Raw genomic sequence first — 11,273 nt, 5'->3', positions numbered from 1 at the left:
CCACCAACATTGATGTGGAAAGCAGCTCTTTCTTATGAAACCAGGGCCGGTTCGAGAACATTTTTTCACGCAAGCGACTTATCATTTGGCGACTGCCCCCTTTTCCATCGTACATTTTCACCAATGTCAATTTTCAATACTATTTGTGAGACACTGTATAGAAACTTTACAGTCGGGCATCCTTGTCGCCCCAAGTGGCCACCGCTAAGAACTGTGAAACGGCCTGTATAAAATCTTACAGTTGTGACATCTCTGGCGCCCCTATCGTCTTGGGGCCACAAGCGGGGGCTTGTGTCTTTTGGAAGATAACCGGCACTATACAAACGCAAGCAGTTTATAGGCACCTGACGTTGTACAGCCTGAAATATTCATCTAATACGATTTGATGTCTGTCTCAAAATGTGCGGCTTGACATCCTGCACACTGTATAATGGGAACATTTCAGGTTTTAGGACATCCCGTGTAAGTGCGTATAGTGTAAGAGCAATTACCTCGGGACAACTGGCAACAATGGCCCCGTTTATAACTGACAATACGAGTTTAGTGATTCTCCATGAGACGCAGTTTAGTTCTTCTACGACTTACTGCTCGACTATATATTCGCAGGTCATTCGTTGATTCAAGATTTTAGAAGAATTCGGAATGTTGTTACGGAGTGCACATCATGCATTTCTACAGGCCATTGTAGGCCACTGGTTCCCAACCATTATCCCTGAGTGCAATCAGACTTTTGTAGTACCCCCCACCCCTATCCCTCCCCAATGTTATCACCAACTTTAGTACCCGCTAAACTGTAGAATATAAGACTTTTCTTGGAACACTTTCATTTGTGTATGTGTTTGTGGTAGGGTGAATGCTGAAGCAATCTACAGTGCATTGCAAGTGCTACCCACAGCTCCTTCTGGGATAAGAAAGCAAACGATCCACAGTGAGGGTAGACCCTTGCTGGAAAACATGCTACCCCTGTTTTACTCCTCTCCATTGCGGCACTTGCCTGGCTTGCTTACTACAACCCCCCACAGAAAACCAAACAAGCTCAGTTGTGTGCACTGTATTTATTGCTTGCAAATAACTTGATTGTCCTTATTTCTGAACTGGCACAAATTGGACTACTTCAGGCTGTTAATGTCTTGTGTCTAACTAGCCAAATAAAAATAATAACAATAATAATAATAATAATATTGTGTATAGCCTTATGTAGTTACTGCTGTGTCGTACTGTCAATTAATTCATTTTTCTGTTTTGAAGCGAGTAGTGACGCAATTTCTTGACGACTGCAGGTACTATCTGTAACTTGGAGAAGATATTTTCTTGAGATCTTTAGCAATTGTACATATATGTCTCACTTTTATCGTCAGCAGCCTACAGGACAAAGCATAACACATGTGTGTAATGGTTGGGCTATGTGAGGAACCTGTAACCTCTACCGGGTTAATGCTACTATCTCAGAAAAAGCAATTATTGGTAACTTGTATAATCAGTATTGGAGCCTTACAAAACTGTGATAATAGTTGTGATATTTTGAAAATAATTTAGTTTCGTGACTACAGTAGAATTGAACCGTTTAGTTTTTATCCTTCAGAAAAATTCATTTTGTCTCTCAGGGGATAATTACTCCCAGATCGGGAACCACAGTTCTAGGCGCCACCTCTTCACCAAACGTGTTAGTGACGAAGGAAGGTCAGGGTTTTATAGGCTACCGACGACCATCAAGCTATAAACGCGGAGGAAAGCTGTTGTGGCCTATTCCAGATTACACGACTGCGTTGGTAACAGCTGTCTTCCAAGATACCTTAAGCTACAAGTAATATTTTAATAGCCTGCGATTTTTGAACTCAGTTCCTGCCTTCATCAATGTCTTGTTAATCTCATGTTTGTCTCTTTTATATTCATATACGTACTGTAACCAAATTCTTCGATAATTTCGTTTAGATAACTTTTTCTTTCTCTACGCTTGCAATCTCTCCCCTTTACTGCTCTTTCCAGGGACATTGCATATCTCGCTAACCTACCCTCTATTGTGACGCGAGTTTTGCTTTTTCCCTTAGTATCTCTTTTAAATTGCTTTATTACAGCCATTTAATTGTTGACTTCATTTACAAACACCACATGGCTGGTGTTTCTTCGCAGGTTTCCTCGCTACACAGGTAACACTTTAATATAATACGCTGCTCCTGACGTGGAGTTTGGTAACCGCTTCATTTCTTCGGCCATGTTTGTCACTAATAGATTTTCCTCCATTTAATGTTTATTTCGTCGCATTTCCCTATGCGCTTTTTTATAAGTTCGGGAAATGTATTCGCAACTGACAATATGAACCAACATCGGCTGTATATTGGAATGACAACAATGGCAGTCGGTGCCGGACCGTTATTCTAACCTGGATTTTCCACCTCATGCGAGCTGTCACCTTAACAGCTTCGGCCATCTGTTCATGAATCACTGTCAGACACAAACTTCCGTATGTTATCATCCATGTGTCACAACTTGCACTAATACATTACGTATATTTCGTCCAGGAAGGATACATTTAACAGTCGGACGTCTGATATTGGCGAATAAATACGAAACAGCAGTGCTTGCGTTATTAAGAAGTACAATCCAATATTCTTTCGGACATGCATGCTGCTATTTCATATTTGATGCGTTGCTTGCATGAGCGACACTGTGAAATCTTCGTTCCTAGAAAGCAAAATATTTTTAAACTTCTTCTACAACATCTTTCATAGTTTTAATATTTAACCATTCATTAATGTTTCTTTCACTTATTTCTAAAGTGATTTTAAACTTTGTAATAATTACGTAGTTTGTTTGTTTTAAAGGTTCCTTTAATTTTCGGATTTATGAACCTGTATCATTGATATCCCTCGTCCATCGACTACTCCAATTGTGTGTGCTGCTCGCAAGAAATTAGCCACTGTTTTCGGAGATAATGTATTAGCAATTAAATATTCTCATATTTAATTTGTTGTTTGGAATGTGATCTTTTGAAAAAGCTCTTTTTTTTTTACTTCGAGAGTGTTTTGCTCACTACGTAATGAAACCGAGTACAATAGTTCAATGCATATAAAAGCAAGACACATAAATTAATTATATTTATTTATTCATGGTGAATTACATGTATATACAAATAAATAAGGTGCAAAAGCACAATTAATTTACTCTCATCCCATACCATCTCTGTGCGTAAATTCTTCTTTGGTTACAAAAATACTCCTCTTTGGTGTGTTCCTCCTCGAACCTGCTCTCAAGACCAGCCACGGGAGATACGTAGTCCACTGAAACAGTTGAGTGCCAGTCCACCGCCCTCGACGAAGCACAGCTCTGCTTCTCCCTGTGCAGCTCGTCTGGAACGTAAGTCACCGGCGGTCTGGAAGTTCGTTCCTCCTGGAAACAAGAAATGATGTCTGTGTTGTACGAGAAAAATTACTCTTTACGGGTGTTTGCAGAGAAACGTTAAAGGTATCGTGTAGCATGATGTGACACTCGATATAGATATTGGCAAAAAATCTGTCCAGGGAATTCCGAGACCCTATCAGATTCTCTACAGTAGTTCCCCAGAATAGCCAGAACATACAAAAAGAAGGGAGCAGTGGACTTCAGTTTATATATGTGGACATACAGGATTTAATAAAATATCTTGTATTTACTCACCAAAACATGACTACAGTTTAGATTCTATGTTTGCATACAGTAATGTTCGTCTATTATGCTTTTGACCAATGGTGAAAGCAACGTATGATCTAATGGCAAAAAGATATTTTTTATGTAGTATAAATAAAATTCAACAATTTACATAGCTTTTCTTTACGTACGCAGTGAAACCCTGCTTCTTGCAAATTTCATGGCTCTACGTCAACGGAAAGTACCCTATATGTTTTGATGAGTTAGTTTGCTAGTATCAGAATATGTGGCATAACTGGCCCTATCTTTTGATTGCATATACTTAGAATCTCACATTTCTTACACTGCCAAGGTATCATACCCTTATTAAGTGACATAAACTTGAAACTGATACACCAACATATTCACGACGAAATGGACAGGCAAACAGGTAGACGAATAAAAAAAGGACAAAAAGTATATTATCGTGCTATACAATTAGAAATTAACAATCTTCGGATTATTTTTCTTTACCTGCACTGTGAAACATTGCTTCTTCCTAATTTCATGATTCCAGGTCAGCGGGAAGTACCTTGTGAGTTTTGATGAGTTGGTTCAGCGGGTTTCAAAATATATGACATAAATGGACAAGTATCATGACTGAACTGTCTTAGAAGCATAAATATTTTACACTGCCAAGAGCTCATAGACTTTAATAAGTAACATAACTCTGTACTTGATACGCCAACCTGTTCCAGAGAAGGAGTCCTGACAAACGGACAGACAGACAGATGAATAAAAAATGATTGTAAAATGTTCCTTTCGTATGATATAATTGCGAATTAACAAATTTCTGATTTTTTCCGTTATTTGTAGCTTGAAACTGTGTGTCTTGCAAAATTTCATGTTTCTAGGTCAACGAGAAGTACCCTATAGATTTACTAAGTGAGTTTGCGATTATCAAAATATGTACCATAAATGGTCGTACATTTTGATTACAGTGACTGAGACAGTTATAATTTTTACACCCCCAAAGAACCATGGACATTAATAGGTGACATTAATTTGAACTTGTTGCGTTTACCCGATCGTGAGAAAAATGTTATTTAACAGTCGGACAGAAAACGGACAACAAATCGGTCCTATAACGACAGAACGAGGCATTCTTACAGAATGAGGCACAGGACCCCAAAACCTAAAAAGTTTGAGTCGTTCAAGCCGCAGAGAACCGGCAGAAAACTGTTTACCAACAGTGTTTTACGAGGGGGTGATGTATCGTGTGGGAAAAGCTTTTATCAATCGGCACCCGTTAATTCGCCCGTGCAGTGCACACTTACAACAATACATTGTGGATAGTGCTGGGAAAGCAGTAGTTAAATACTTCTGATAAAAAAAGCGTGTGCAGACATTGGAACGAAATATTTTTGAACCCACTTTTCAGTTATATAAATTGATCACGTTGTAATGTATGCACTGAGACCAAAAGCCGTCCTCAACGGGACCTTTTCTGATCGTGCAGCACGGCAGATATGGTTGCCATCGTGCTTGGTGCGTGCCTGGAGAGAAGCTGGCAATCACACAGAACGCGTTCCTCACCGTGGTTTGCGACCGCAGCGCACTCCAACGGAAGCTGTCAGAAGTATCTGGCTCGCGAATAACACAGTATCATTATGAAAAGCGACGCAAGTACACACAAAATAATCTACGAAACGTTCATAGAAACTTCTATGTCCGTTGATATCATACAGAGCAAAAAGACAAGTTCCTCGTCCATTTAGTAAGGACCTCAGCTTCTAACACTTCCATTACAAATATTGCGATACAAATTTAAAATTGTCTTCCAAGCCAGACAAAAATGCACATCACTTGAAACGTCCCCTTTGGAAAATTTTATAAATGACAGTGCTGGAATACCTCTACGTTATTTGATTTTCAAACAGCTGAGCAAAACTGAACGTACTCAGACTTTACTCTCTTTACTTATTCTGATCAACACTAAACAGACACAAAATATTTTTAGCGCAACGTAATCTGACTTTCAAAAATCCCTACAAAAGAATAGCCCTGACTAACAACAATCTATACCTTTCATGAATCACTTACCTCACAAAAATCTTCGTTACTCGAACTACTGCAATACGGAGAGCGCCACTACTGCCACCTAAATAAAAGATTCTAACTACTGAAGGCACTAACTACTGATAGGCATAGTTAGCAAATGAAAGATTTTGATAGAGAACAAACCATGTATTTACCTTAATAATGTTCAAAAGTCATAATATATATCAGTTCATGATATGCAGTATTACAAATTTACTCTTTCTGATGGACACACGTCCAGATCATCCGCTCTCTAAACTCCGCCATTTCTCTCCCCACATCCACCACTGCTGGCGGCTCACCTCCAACTGTGCAACGCTACGCGCTGTTCACATGCAACTGCCCAACACTGCAATAACAAATATTCCAACAATGCAAACCAACCACAGACTGCACACAGCACAGTCAGTGATTTTCATACAGAGCGCTGCGTGGCGTTACCAACATAAAACACAAAACAGTAGATGCTATGTAAGTAGGCTGTGTGCAGTCTGGGGCTGGTTTGCGTTGTTGGAATATTTGTTATTGTAGTGTCGGGCAGTTGGATGTGAACAGCGTGTAGCGTTGCGCAGTTGGAGCTAAGCCGCCAGCAGTGGTGGATGTGGGAAGAGAGATGGCGAAGTTTTGAGAGCGGATGATCTGGACTTGTGTCCATCAGAAAGAGTAAATTTGTAATGATAGATATCATGAACTAATATATATATTATGAATTTCGAATATTATTAAGATAAATACATTGTCTGTTCTCTATCGATTCATGAAAGGTATAGGTTACAGTTAGTCAGGGCTACTCTTTTGTAGGGATTTTTGAAAGTCAGATTGCGTTGCGCTAAAAACATTGTGTGTTAGTTTAGTGTTGATCAGAATAAGTAAAGAGAGTAATGTCTGAGTACGTTCAGTTTTGCTCAGCTGTTTGAAAATCACATAACGTGTAGGTTTTCCAGCACTGTCATTTATAAAAGTTTCCAAAGGGGACGTTTCACTCTTTGACATTTTATTAAAACCCTAAGGCCATTCTCATTAGATTACTGCTTGAGTTCAGTATAATAATTTTTAGAACCTGTGGATTCCAATAATTGAAACAACAAAGCGCAAGATATTCCACTGCAAGCAGTGCAATTTCTCTTGTGAATAAAGCAAAAAAATAAATAAATAATGCTTGCTGCAACCTTAGTACTAAATCTTTTGTTCTTCATGAAAGTGTGTATATGTGTATGTGTGTCAGGCAGTGACGTAGGAAGCACTCTTGCTGTCCGTTAGTTCATGTTTCTTCGTACGTTCAAAAACTGTAACAACTACAGCCATGTACATACAGAACATACTTCTATAAATTAATTAGTAAGTCTACAATCTTTCAGAAAAAGTGAAGACAAATGTAATGTATTGCGAAGACACAGAAAGAAGGATCCTTTATTGTATGATTATATGATAGCGGAACAAACACTGGTAGCAGTTGCTTCTGTAAAATATCTGGGAGCATGCGTGCGGAACGATTTGAAGTGGAATGATCATATAAAATTAATTGTTCGTAAGGCGGTTGCCAGGTTGAGATTCATTGGGAGAGTCCTTAGAAAATGTAGTCCATCAACAAAGGAGGTGGCTTAAAAAACACTCGTTCGACCTATACTTGAGTATTGCTCATTAGTGTGGGATCCGCACCAGGTCGGGTTGACAGAGAAGATCCAAAGAAGAGCGGAGCGTTTCGTCACAGGGTTATTTGGTAAGCGTGATAGCATTACGGAGATGTTTAGCATACTCAAGTGACAGACTCTGCGAAAGAGGCGCTCTGCATCGCGGTGTAGCTTGCTGTTCAGGTTTGGAGAGGGTGCGTTTCTGGATGAGGTATCGAATATATGATTGTCGGAAGGACAGACTCAGCATACAGGAAAGTCAAAACAACCTTTGGTGACATTAAAAAACAGCAACGGTGGTAACATTAAGAGTGCAACAGGAATTCCACTGTTAAATGCAGAGGAGAGAGCAGATAGGTGGAAAGAATACATTGAAAGCCTCTATGAGGGTGAAGATTTGTGGTGATGTGATAGAAGAAGAAACATGAGTCGATTTAGAAGAGATAGGGGATCCAGTATTAGAATCGGAGTTTAAAAGAGCTTTGGAGGACTTACGGTCAAATAAGGCAGAAGGGATAGACAACATTCCATCAGAATTTCTAAAATCATTGGGGGAAGTGGCAGCAAAACGACTATTCACGTTGGTGTGTAGAATATATGAGTCTGGCGATACCACCTGACTTTCGCAAAAGCATCATCCACACAATTCCGAAGACGGCAAGAGCTGACAAGTGCGAGAATTATCGCACAATCAGCTTAACAGCTCATACATCGAAGCTGCTTACAAGAATAATATACAGAAGAATGGAAAAGAAAATTGAGAATGCGCTAGGTGACGATCAGTTTGGCTTTAGGAAAAGTAAAGGGACGAGAGAGGCAATTGTGACGTTACGGCTAATAATGGAAGCAAGGCTAAAGAAAAATCAAGACACTTTCATAGGATTTGTCGAACTGGAAAAAGCGTTCGACAATATAAAATGGTGCAAGCTGTTCGAGATTCTGAAAAAAGTAGGGGTAAGCTATAGGGAGAGACGGGTCATATACAATATGTACAACAACCAAGAGGGAATAATAAGAGTGGACGATCAAGAACGAAGTGCTCGTATTAAGAAGGGTGTAAGACAGGGCTGTAGCCTTTCGCCCCTACTCTTCAATCTGTACATCGAGGAAGCAATGATGGAAGTAAAAGAAAGGTTCAGGAGTGGAATTAAAATACAAGGTGAAAGGATATCAATGATACGATTCGCTGATGACATTGCTATCCTGAGTGAAAGTGAAGATGAATTAAATGATCTACTGAACGGAATGAACAGTCTAATGAGTACACAGTATGGTTTGAGAGTGAATCGGAGAAAGACGAAGGTAATGAGAAGTAGTAGAAATGAGAACAGCGAGAAACTTAACATCACGATTGATGGTCACGAAGTCAATGAAGTTAAGGAATTCTGCTACCTAGGCAGTAAAATAACCAATGACCGACGGAGCAAGGAGGACATCAAAAGCAGACTCGCTATGGCAAAAAAGGCATTTCGGACCAAGAGAAGTCTACTAATATCAAATACCGGCCTTAATTTGAGGAAGAAATTTCTGTGGATGTACGTCTGGAGTACAGCATTGTATGGTAGTGAAACATGGACTGTGGGAAAACCGGAACAGAAGAGAATCGAAGCATTTGAGATATGGTGCTATAGACGAATATTGAAAATTAGGTGGACTGATAAGGTAAGGAATGAGGAGGTTATATGCAGAATTGGAGAGGAAAGGAATATGTGGAAAACACCGATAAGGAGAAGGGACAGGATGATAGGACATCTGCTAAGACATGATGGAATGACTTCCATGGTACTAGAGGGAGCTGTAGAGGGCAAAAACTGTAGAGGAAGACAGAGATTGGAATACGTCAAGCAAATAATTGAGGACGTAGGTTGCAATTGCTACTCTGAGATGAAGAGGTTAGCACAGGAAAGGATTTCGTGGCGGGCTGCATCAAACTAGTCAGTAGACTGATGACGACATCGAATATATTGCTTCCCCCTACTTATACCTCCCGAGGAGATCACGAATGCAAAATTAGGGAGATTCGAGCGCGCACGGAGGTTTTCCGGCAGTCTTTCTTCCCGCAAACCATACGCGACTGGAACAGGAAAGGGAGGTAATGACAGTGGCACGTAAAGTGCCCTCCGCCACATACTGTTGGGTGGTTTGCGGAGTATAAATGTAGATGTAGATGTAGGAGACGAATCAGTGTTTACAGACAGCAGTATGCAAACCAGTTACTTCAGATAATTGCGGCCTTATGCACAACACACAGCGAACTGATGACACGTAAATATTTGATGTTGCGATATCCTGAATGCTTTAATCTCCGATATTTCAGTGACTGCCTTTTAATTATAGCAAATCATACCATGAGTTTTCGACAAATTTTAAATAAGCTGTTGCCTTTAAAAGACATACTTTCGTAACACCTAGGTTACAATACGAAAGTTCTTTAAATACCAATAGGACGTTTCCCGTAATTCTATTATAACAAATCGTACCAATGACGACGTATTTTTGAAAGATCTTCCGCGTGCTGGCGTTTTGAAATAGCATATATTGATCGGACCTGAGTTATAACACAAAAACCAACTGCGGTCTTCAGCTGTGAAGGATGTAATCCAGTTTGTCGTCTCCTAAGTCCTGCTCCTAAGGTAGAAAGGAATCTTGCGTATCATTCATCATGTGCTTCCCCAGAACGCATAAATCCGGCGTGTCTTACTCAGCGTTTCACGCTTCGGAATGCTCTGGAACATCAAATTACACGTTGCGACATTATAAAACACATACAGCTCGTCGTCCAAGAATGTTTTCACGTCCCGTGTGAGTAAGGCATTAAGGTCATCGCTCTGAACAGTTTCTGGATCGGCTTATGTTTCTGCAGTAAGTTGTAAGCTGTTTACGTCAAAAAGAGAAAAGGGAAAACTATTTATTCATTTCCGGCCATTAGTTCTGTACGTCAAAATACTCAGTTTAGGATCCTGTATGGTAATTTTGACGATAAAGTTTTGTGGCAAGCTGTATATGGTTAGCAAAATACGAGTTGAATACAACATGGTGGCCACTCCCCGCAATTTTCTCTGAAGTAGCAAAATGACATGAACTGGCTCTGAGATATCATACATCTCTTTTACTGGACTTCATCGGCGTCGATAGCACTGTAATTTACAAAGTGCTATATACTTGCTGTATCGCAACTTCTGACAGATTTATTGCTCCAGAAAATTACAGCAAAAACGGCTTCGATACGGAAAAAGCAGTTGCTCTTCCAGTGAGTATCGAATTTCAGAGGCTTATCACTCGCGTTGTACACACAACGTGCCGGTGGAATGACTATAACACTGCACTTGACATGTGATTTAGATCGTTGTTTTCAATGGCTGCAGGAGCTTCCTATCATGAAGTTCACTGGCACTCTACCGACCAGAAACGTTTGAAACATTACTGGATACGATATTATATTTTATTCGAGAGCTTCCACACACACCCGTAAAAAAAACTTTCGCCACGTAGCAACTGAATAATACATCTAGTTTGCCTAGTGATTTCTCAGCATTAGAAGTCCTTTTCCAGTGCAGCTAAAATAGGACAAAAGAGAAATTTATTCCGTTCAAGCATACGAAAGCTAAAAAGTTAACTAAAAATACACAGAGATTTACATCATTCATCTAGGGCTGTACAGTGGTGCATCAACTTGTTGTCCGAACAGCACCCCATCTGCAGTCATCAAAAATAGTCCCTTACATACAATTACGGTAGCAACTGTGATCCCAGGGCATGCTGCCTCAAGTTGCATTTTACTAATGTTTACAGTCGAGTTATTATTTAAAAAATTTAGCTTTGCTACAAAAACCATATAATGACTATCAAGTACTGAATGTGTGGCCAGCAGTTTCTGATTGTCTTATTTGCACTTCCACATTTTATTTTCATCTTTGAGAGACGTACGAGTAAACAACA

The 11,273-nt window shown here is 39.8% G+C and overlaps 1 protein-coding gene across 1 annotated transcript in view; it reads right to left on the bottom strand.

The window, feature by feature from the left end:
* Positions 1-3,086: 3,086 nt before the first annotated feature.
* LOC126416031 (guanylate cyclase 32E) overlaps positions 3,087-11,273 on the bottom strand; it is an 809,394-nt gene continuing 801,207 nt past the window's right edge. The window contains exon 25 of the mRNA XM_050083488.1: positions 3,087-3,387. The gene's annotated coding sequence lies outside the window, so the exon portion shown is untranslated. The remainder of the gene's footprint in view (positions 3,388-11,273) is intronic.

This window comes from Schistocerca serialis, chromosome 1 (assembly GCF_023864345.2).
Source record: "Schistocerca serialis cubense isolate TAMUIC-IGC-003099 chromosome 1, iqSchSeri2.2, whole genome shotgun sequence".
NCBI classification, from domain to species: Eukaryota; Metazoa; Arthropoda; class Insecta; order Orthoptera; family Acrididae; genus Schistocerca; species Schistocerca serialis.
This window is presented reverse-complemented; position numbering and strand designations above follow the sequence as displayed.